Source organism: Mya arenaria, chromosome 13 (genome assembly GCF_026914265.1).
Source record: "Mya arenaria isolate MELC-2E11 chromosome 13, ASM2691426v1".
Lineage (NCBI taxonomy): Eukaryota > Metazoa > Mollusca > Bivalvia > Myida > Myidae > Mya > Mya arenaria.
In genome coordinates, this window is record NC_069134.1 from 64,122,358 (window position 1) to 64,131,169 (window position 8,812).

An 8,812-nucleotide genomic window follows, 5' to 3' on the forward strand; every position below is an offset into this window, starting at 1 on the left:
GCGGTCGTTCGAACAAGCGGTTGTTCGAGAACCGGCATTCCCTCGAGGTCGGAGCTTGGTCCCGAACCTTTTTCCTTCTATTTTCGTATAAAATATACCTTCGCTGCATCGAAACCTAATTATTTCGAGGAGTCGAGCAATATTCTCGGTCCCAAGTACACAAACCATGCACAAAACCTTATGGCTCCCGCGAGGTCATAATTTCACACTTTTTCCCGAACGCGTGTTCCAAAAATTAACAAACAATTGCTAGGTATTAAAATTTTCGCAAGTTGTAAAAATTGCAATGCCAGTTGAAAGGCAATTGATAAGGTGTATAACATTCGGAGCTCCTCGGCCATTTTATCGAAAACAACCTCGGATGTATGCAGGTACATCAGTTGAAGTAGTTCGTAAATTTTTGAATTATATCATTAATTAAATATAGTGTTTTAGAGTTGTATTTATTGATCTAAGTTTAAATTGATTGCCATTGAATTGTATTATTGCAAACATATTTAAGAATCCCAAGAGTAATGTCACAAAGTTTAACTGCTAAATAAAATTACTATGTATAAAGACCGTTCAACACTATTAACGCATGACCGAGATTAGTTGATATGCAATTTAGAAGATAATTATGAGAAGTTAATGATCAGAAGTTAATTGTGAGAAAATGAGTTTATAAAAATATGAATAAACACTACCATATCGATCCAACATCGGAATCTCTGTAAATAATTCCTTTTTGTCACTTTGCTTTGCAATATGGCCATTTAAAAAAAAGTCGATTTATTGATTTATTGATATTTCTTTTACATTTTATATTTAGTATATTATAGTTAACAACAACCTTTGAACATATGAGCAATTTCCACAACGCAACACATAATCGGTGTCAAAGTAAACAGACTACTTCATACTTGAAATACACTGAAATATATTTCATAACAGACTGGATAATTGAAAATCGGGTCGTTCGAAACATCGGTTCCTCGAGGTTTAGGCTCGGTTCCCGGCGATCTCGAGCGATCGCAGTTTTACTGTATTTTGTATTTTTAAAATGTGGTTCAGTTGACAGTATTTTGTATTTTTAAAATGTGTATCAGTTGACAGTATTTTGTATTTTTAAAATGTGTATCAGTTGACAGTATTGTGGATTTTTAAAATGTTGATCAGTTGACAGTATTTTGTAGTTTTAAAATGTCATTGTTTACTTACACTACTCTTCAAACTGGTACATACATGTTCATATACTGTCACATTGTGCTGTACAATCTTTTCAGTTTTTACCAAGCCTCGATTGCCTTTGAAAATTCGTAAACCAGTTTTATAAAATTGATGTATAAACTACAAAATTGACAATTTGTTTGCAAAATTACTTATTTTATCAGTCTCAAATTCAAATATTTGTTATGTTTGTACCATCTTTATCAGTCTCAGTATGTTAAAATGTAATGGCTTATGTATAATGATCTGTAATTGTAGGTTACAGCAGCCCGGAATTGCAAGGAAGGCGCTCTACAGGTTGACGGGATTGAGATCGGCATTATGAGCTCGGAAGGTCGATCAAGGTCACTGAATGTGAAAGCTCCATATAATATTGGCGGCGTTAACACATCTTTAGTCATTGACAAGGGTCTGAAGAATTTGAACGTGAGTGAGCTTATAACAGTGATTGTTATGTATGAATCATTTTGTATAAATTATGGTATGATATGATTGTGTTTAAAATGCATTCCCATGAATTTCTGATTTAGTCGGCAGTAATTTTTGAAAATTAAGTGTCAATGTTTTCTTTGTTATTGGAATTATGCAATGATAAAATTGTAATGAAGAAATTGACATGGAAAAAGAAAATGGTATGCGAGTGACAAATATGTCCTGAAATTCTTACACATTGTTACAGGACTGAAATTGTTTTTACTAATAAAACAGATTTTGGATAACAAAAAAAGCTTACCGGTATATTTGTTTGAAATTGGGCTATGTTATTGAGGTTTATGTTAAAAACAGAAATTTGTCTACAGTGTATAACAATATATGGATATTAGATAACAACATAGCTTCAACCAATTGACATTACAATGATTTTAATTGAAATTGGTCTTTCTTATTATGGCTTTTCTCAAAGATGGAATTATTTTCTCAACACAGAGTATAACAACGGACTACGTTGGATGCATAGCGAACGTACAAATATCAGGCGAGGATATGGGTGCAGCCCAAGAACCGAAAGGTGTCTTACCTTGTCCAGATGAGATGGCGTCGGGATACACAGCTGAGATTGGGGCATACTTCTATGGTGATGGAGGATATGTCAAGCTTGGTAAGATAGTAAAATACGAGATTATCTTAAATATATTATTAGTTAATACTAGTTTCTTTTAGCTCTATGGTGACAAAAAGTAACAGCTTATATACCCTCTGATGTCCATTTCCTGGGGAAAAAACAATAATGGTGTCCATTTTGAGAAGCCATGCAAAGGTATTTACCCATGGGGGGATCAAACCCACAACGTCTTGGGTGCAAGGTAGACTACAAGACCCCTCTCACTCTCTTGTTTGTAGTATTGTCAATACAACTTATTCATTATACTTAGATAAAATGTTAAAGAAACTAAACATCAGACATACGTTGTCATAACCTAAAAATATACATTAAATGATTAAACTGAAATTTACTGTAAAATTCATATTGAATGTTAAGGTCATGTTCAAGGGAAAACCCTCCTTTATCAGTATATGAATTTTTTCCCAATGGAAGCATGCCAGGTTAAGTATAATCATGAATTTGCCATTGAATTATATGCTTTGAGGTTAGAAAGGATATGAGGAAGATCCATAATCCAAAATAAGTTCTTGTTTTCATGGGTCGACGCTTACTATTTCCTGTTGAAAAATTGTCAATATTTCTGTTTTCTTCTAAAACATGATTTGAGCACTAGACTTAGAGATTTTGGTGTTCCTGCATGAAATTTGGAGTCCTCTGGATCCGGGGATACCATAAGTGTCGAACGATGGTATTTATCACTATTTACCCTTTTTCCACAGTGGATGCGTTCCAAGTAAAGCGAAACCTTGAATTAAGCATAGAGATACGCCCCCCGTAGTTTTGACGGTGTGATCTTCTCTGTACATGGCGACAAGGGAGACTTTGTTGTCCTACAGCTTGTGGATGGAGAGGTTAGTGGGAGAGTTTACAGAAAATGACTTGAGATCAATAACTTTAAAATCAACTTTATAAATGCAGTCAAACTCCATTGGCTTGAACTTCCAGGGACAGCGAAAATTCAAGCTAAGCCGGAATGCTAACCATCAGTTTAGAAAAAAGAGATCTTTTACATCCAGTTTGAGCCAACAAGAAATTCAAGCCAAGCAAGTTTGAGCCAATGGGGTTCCACTGTATAGTTATATATTTCTAAAAACATGGCCAAATTGATAACACGTTAACAAACATGGGCCCTGATGCATAAAAGTCAGTTTTAATCTAGGTTGCCCTTTATCTAAGCATATTAGAATGAAAGTGACCATTTAGTAAATAATGGAAAGTAAGTCAAAACCTGTAAAATATAAACCTGATTTATGTATTACTATATTCCATATATTTCCAGCTCTGGTTTACCGCAGACAATGGCGCTGGCTCAATAATCGCCAAGATACAGCCTGAAATGAACAATAAGTTCTGTAATGGAGCATGGCATTCAGTTATTGGTAAGAAATCTAACTTCATGCAGAAGACAGTCTCCTTTGTACCTATAGTTTAGATATCACTGCCACGATCAATGTATGATTTTTTTCATTTGAAAACTTGAAGTTAAGTATATAAACAATGCTAATTGGTGAAGCTACCAGTCTACAGCTTAGAGTTTTAGGGTGTTCTATGGGACTTAAAAGCAAAAGACTAAACATACATACCCTTTCACATCACAACATTTTGTATTTTAGCCACAAAGATCAAGGTGTTAAAACTCTTGGTGAATGTGTGATTTGAATATTTAGACTTCAGTGTTTACACAATGTTGATGTTCCCTTTCTCTTTATAATAGCCACAAAGCGCCGTAATGTTGTAACACTGTCGGTTGATGGTGCGGACCCTGTGACAGCTACCAGCTCGGGAACTGCTACGTCAGCTGACACAAACAATCCCATTTACCTTGGAGGAAAGCCGGGTGAGTGATAAAAATTATATGTGTTTGGTGATGCCTTGTTCTATAAAAGCACAACCTTGTCTATGGACTTCAACAGACACAAAACAACACTTGAATGCAAGACTAGTTCGGGGTTCTATATAATATAGTTATGTTTTCTTTGTTTTGAACTGTCGAATCACTTTAAATTAAAAAAGAAGATATATACAAAAAATTGTGTTGACTACCATAACCTTTTTGTAGACTTTATCCAGTAGTTTCACAATTTTAACATGTTATTTCGCACAATCCCTTGGGTATAAATAAAACTTTTTCCTTCTATTATCAAGTTAAGTTTTATTCTCATTCAGGTGTATGATTAATTGTCGTGTTTTTGAAGTATACAAGTCTGTGTTACTTAACAATAATAATAGTTATTTTTAAACTAGAAATGATTTAAAACTATAACTTTTGTTTCAGGCACGATAATGAAAGGTATTCGTGCCCAGGATGATTACATGGGCTGCATGAGGAACCTTTACATTAATGGCGAGTCGCAGTTACTGGCAACATGAGTTGCGTTCGGAGACACATCCCTCACGTCATGTCCCGCTGCTTAGTGAAAGATGATCAAAGTTTTAAATGATAACAAAGATACTGGATACAAAAAACTATGTGACATAGCCAGCGAAAATGTGTCCTGTCGGGGCAGTGACTGTTATATTATGGAAAAAATAACAAGATTTAGCCAAGATAAATAACTTCAAGATTTATGGAAATTAAATGAGATGTATTTTTCAAATTTATTTCAAAATAGCAACAATTTCCGTCTTGTGAGGATTGATGATTTGCTTAAAATGAAACAACTTTTACCTCTACACGACTTATCTTTGCTGATGACGTCACATAATGATTGATAATGGACCTGTCTACTGAACATGCTAGATGCCACTGTTACTGTAAGATCTGCCATCTTGATTATATTGTCAACGTCCACCTAGATGCATAGTGGATACATTATAATTGTCTTAGATTAAAATTTTGAAATGGATATATTATATTATATTAAAACATATTTTTTTTATAATAAGTTTACTAAGTGTTCAAAAGATTTTGAAAAAAAAATTAATTTGAACTATACAGAAACAATAGGATTGTGTTTTAAATATTTGTTTTTGGAATAAACAGTGCATGATATTTGATTGTATATTTGAATATTACAACAGAAAAAAAGCTAGATACAAGACTTGATTAACAAGTATTGTTTACTTTTAAATACTCAATAACTAGATGTTTTAGCATATTATCACATTCTTGAAAAAAATAGAAGTAATACTATCTTCATTGCTCTCTTATTTGTTAATAAAATACAGCAATATAATATTAAGTTGATTAAGAGATGACTTTAGATTTTCATATTTCAATCTATGAGTTTAGATGTTAATTATCAAACAGACTTTAGAGAGATTGAGTTAAGATTTTCATCTTCCAACTTAAAGATTAGCTAGAATGTGTTGTGAAATGATGTAACATATAGCAGCATAATAATATAATTTTACAGTATTACGTGATGATGGTAAAAGAGAGTGTGACTTTAGCAAAAGGCATGGCGCTATGAATAAGGCAATCTCCTCCTCTAGTCAGTTTTGCTCAAACTTTGTTTTATGCATTTTCTCTTTTAAGGCATTTTGTTTTACTCAGTTTTAGCCATTAACTATTTTAAACATTCAGAGTTTTAAGATTCTTGAAATTTTATTTGGTTACATTTTAAATGATGTTTGCTGAAATAAGTATAATTTTGAAAAAGAAAACAATGAAATCCTTAGATTATTCTACTCAGATGTAAAAAACGGGTATTTTAAAAAGAGATATTATTTTTTTCCTTTGCAACTTGCTTTTCTTCCTAGAAACATTGCTATGATGGCTTTTGAAAGATTAAATTTGAGGTCTTTTTAAATGAAGACTTGATGGTTTTTGAAATAAAGATGTTTTGCCTTTTAAATAAACATTTGATATCAACCTTTTGAACTAGACATTTGATTCAACTTTGATAACACATTTAATGAATTGAAATAACATAGATGATGACTTGAAGTCATTTAATGACTTGCTGTAAAAGTAAAAAAAAAATCAGAAAATTAGGATAAAATTAAGTTCATAAAAAGTTACAATGAAGTTTTTTTTTGTTAATAGTAAAAAGGTACTTTGTCATATGTTGTCAGATTATAAACTATAGGATGGTGATAGTAAACTGATTTTTTAAAACAATCAATTTTACAAAATCAATTATCATTTATTAAAGAAATATTGTTATATAAAACAAATGATATTGACTATGTCTCGAAGCATCATTGCAATGTTTTTACCTGCTTGATAATATTTTGTTTTTGTTTTCATGTTTCTGTACATTCATTCATGTCAATTTGTCATTGTAATATTTAATCATCGAAAAACATTTTGTATATGTTAGTTATTGTTATTCCGAACCCATGAAAAAGTTTCCAGTTAAGAGTATGATAAGCCAGTAATTATTTAATTCAGGAATCATGTTGAAAATAATATAAATTTATAAACCATTGGAATGATCGATTTTTCTTATTATTACTATAATTGCCCTTATTATTGCAGAAAATGAATGTATGCAAATGTCAGAATAAAACTTAAATATCATGTTTTGTGTCATTGTTCTCGGTAATGAGGGAAGGGAAAATATTGTTCCTAGTTGTTGCGGGACACACGAAATATTTCCCAGTTGCTAATGAAGGACAAACGTAATATTGCCCCAGTTGCTAATGAATGACGATTGAAATATTGCTCCCAGTTGCCAATGAATGACGATTGAAATATTGCTCCCAGTTGCTAATGAATGACGATTGAAATATTGCTCCCAGTTGCTAATGAATGACTATTGAAATATTGCTCCCAGTTGCTAATGAATGACGATTGAAATATTGCTCCCAGTTGCTAATGAATGACGATTGAAATATTCCTCCAGTTGCAAATGAATGATGATTGAAATATTGCTCCCAGTTGCTAATGAATGACGATTGAAATATTGCTCCCAGTTGCTAATGAAGGACGAACGAAATATTGATCCCAGTTGCTAATGAAGGACGAACGAAATATTGCCCCAAGTTGCTAATGAAGGACGAACGAAATATTGCTCCTAGTTGCTAATGAATGACGATTGAAATATTGCTCCCAGTTGCTAATGAAGGACGAACGAAATATTGCCCCAAGTTGCTAATGAAGGACGAACGAAATATTGATCCCAGTTGCTAATGAAGGACGAACGAAATATTCCTCCCAGTTGCTAAGTAAGGACGAACGCAATATTCCTCGCAGTTGCTAATGAAGGACGAACGAAATATTCCTCCAAGTTGGTTTTAGGTATGAATAAAATATTGCTCCGAGTTGATAGTAAGGGATGAAAAAGATACGCATCCCAGTTGCTAATGAATGACGAACGAAATTTTGATCCCAGTTAATAATGAAGGACGAACGTTATATTCCTTTCAGTTGCTATCAAGGACGAACGAAATATTCCTCCCAGTTGCTAATGAATGACGATTGAAATATTGATCCCAGTTGCTAATGAAGGACGAACGAAATATTGCCCCCAGTTGCTAATGAAGGACGAACGAAATATTGATCCCAATTGCTAATGAAGGACGAGCGAAATATTCCTCCCAGTTGCTAATGAAGGACGAACGAAATATTGCCCCCAGTTGCTAATGAAGGACGAAAGAAATATTGATCCCAATTGCTAATGAAGGACGAACGCAATATTAATCCCAGTTGCTAATGAAGCACGAACGAAATATTGCTCCCAGTCGCTAATGAAGGACGAAAGAAATATTGCCTCCATTTGCTAATGAAGGACGAACGAAATATTGATCCCAATTGCTAATGAAGGACGAACGAAATATTGCCCCAGTTGCTAATGAAGGACGAACGCAATATTGATCCCAGTTGCTAATGAAGGATGAACGAAATATTGCTCCCAGTTGCTAATGAAGCACAAACGAAATATTGCCCCCAGTTGCTAATGAAGGACGAACGAAATATTGATCCCAATTGCTAATGAAGGACGAACGAAATATTGCCCCAGTTGCTAATGAAGGACAAACGAAACATTGATCCCAGTTGCTAGTGAAGGACGAACGAAATCTTCCTCCAAATTGTTTTTAGGTATGAAAAAAATATTGCTCCGAGTTCATAGTAAGGGATGAAAAAAAGATACGCATCTCAGTTGCTAATGAATGACGAACGAAATTTTGATCCCAGTTAATAATATAGGACGAACGTTATATTCCTTTCAGTTGCTATGAAGGACGAACGAAATATTCCTCCAAGTTGCTAATGAATGACGATTGAAATATTGATCCCAGTTGCTAATGAAGCACAAACGAAATATTGCCCCCAGTTGCTAATGAAGGACGAACGAAATATTGATCCCAATTGCTAATGAAGGACGAACGAAATATTGCCCCAGTTGCTAATGAAGGACGAACGAAATATTGCTCCCAGTTGCTAATGAAGGACGAACGCAATATTCCTGGCAGTTGCTAATGAAGGACGAACGAAATATTCCTCCAAATTGGTTTTAGGTATGAATAAAATATTGCTCCGAGTTGCTAGTAAGGGATGAAAAAGATACGCATCTCAGTTTCTAATGAATGACGAACGAAATAATGCTCCCA

At 33.7% G+C, this 8,812-nt stretch overlaps 1 long non-coding RNA gene across 1 annotated transcript; it reads left to right on the plus strand.

The window, feature by feature from the left end:
• Window positions 1-1,521: 1,521 nt before the first annotated feature.
• Window positions 1,522-4,663, plus strand: LOC128214788 (uncharacterized). Its single transcript, XR_008257974.1, has 6 exons — window positions 1,522-1,635; window positions 2,137-2,308; window positions 3,034-3,165; window positions 3,594-3,693; window positions 4,029-4,151; window positions 4,590-4,663. It is a non-coding gene; the product is annotated as an uncharacterized LOC128214788 (long non-coding RNA).
• Window positions 4,664-8,812: the final 4,149 nt, after the last annotated feature.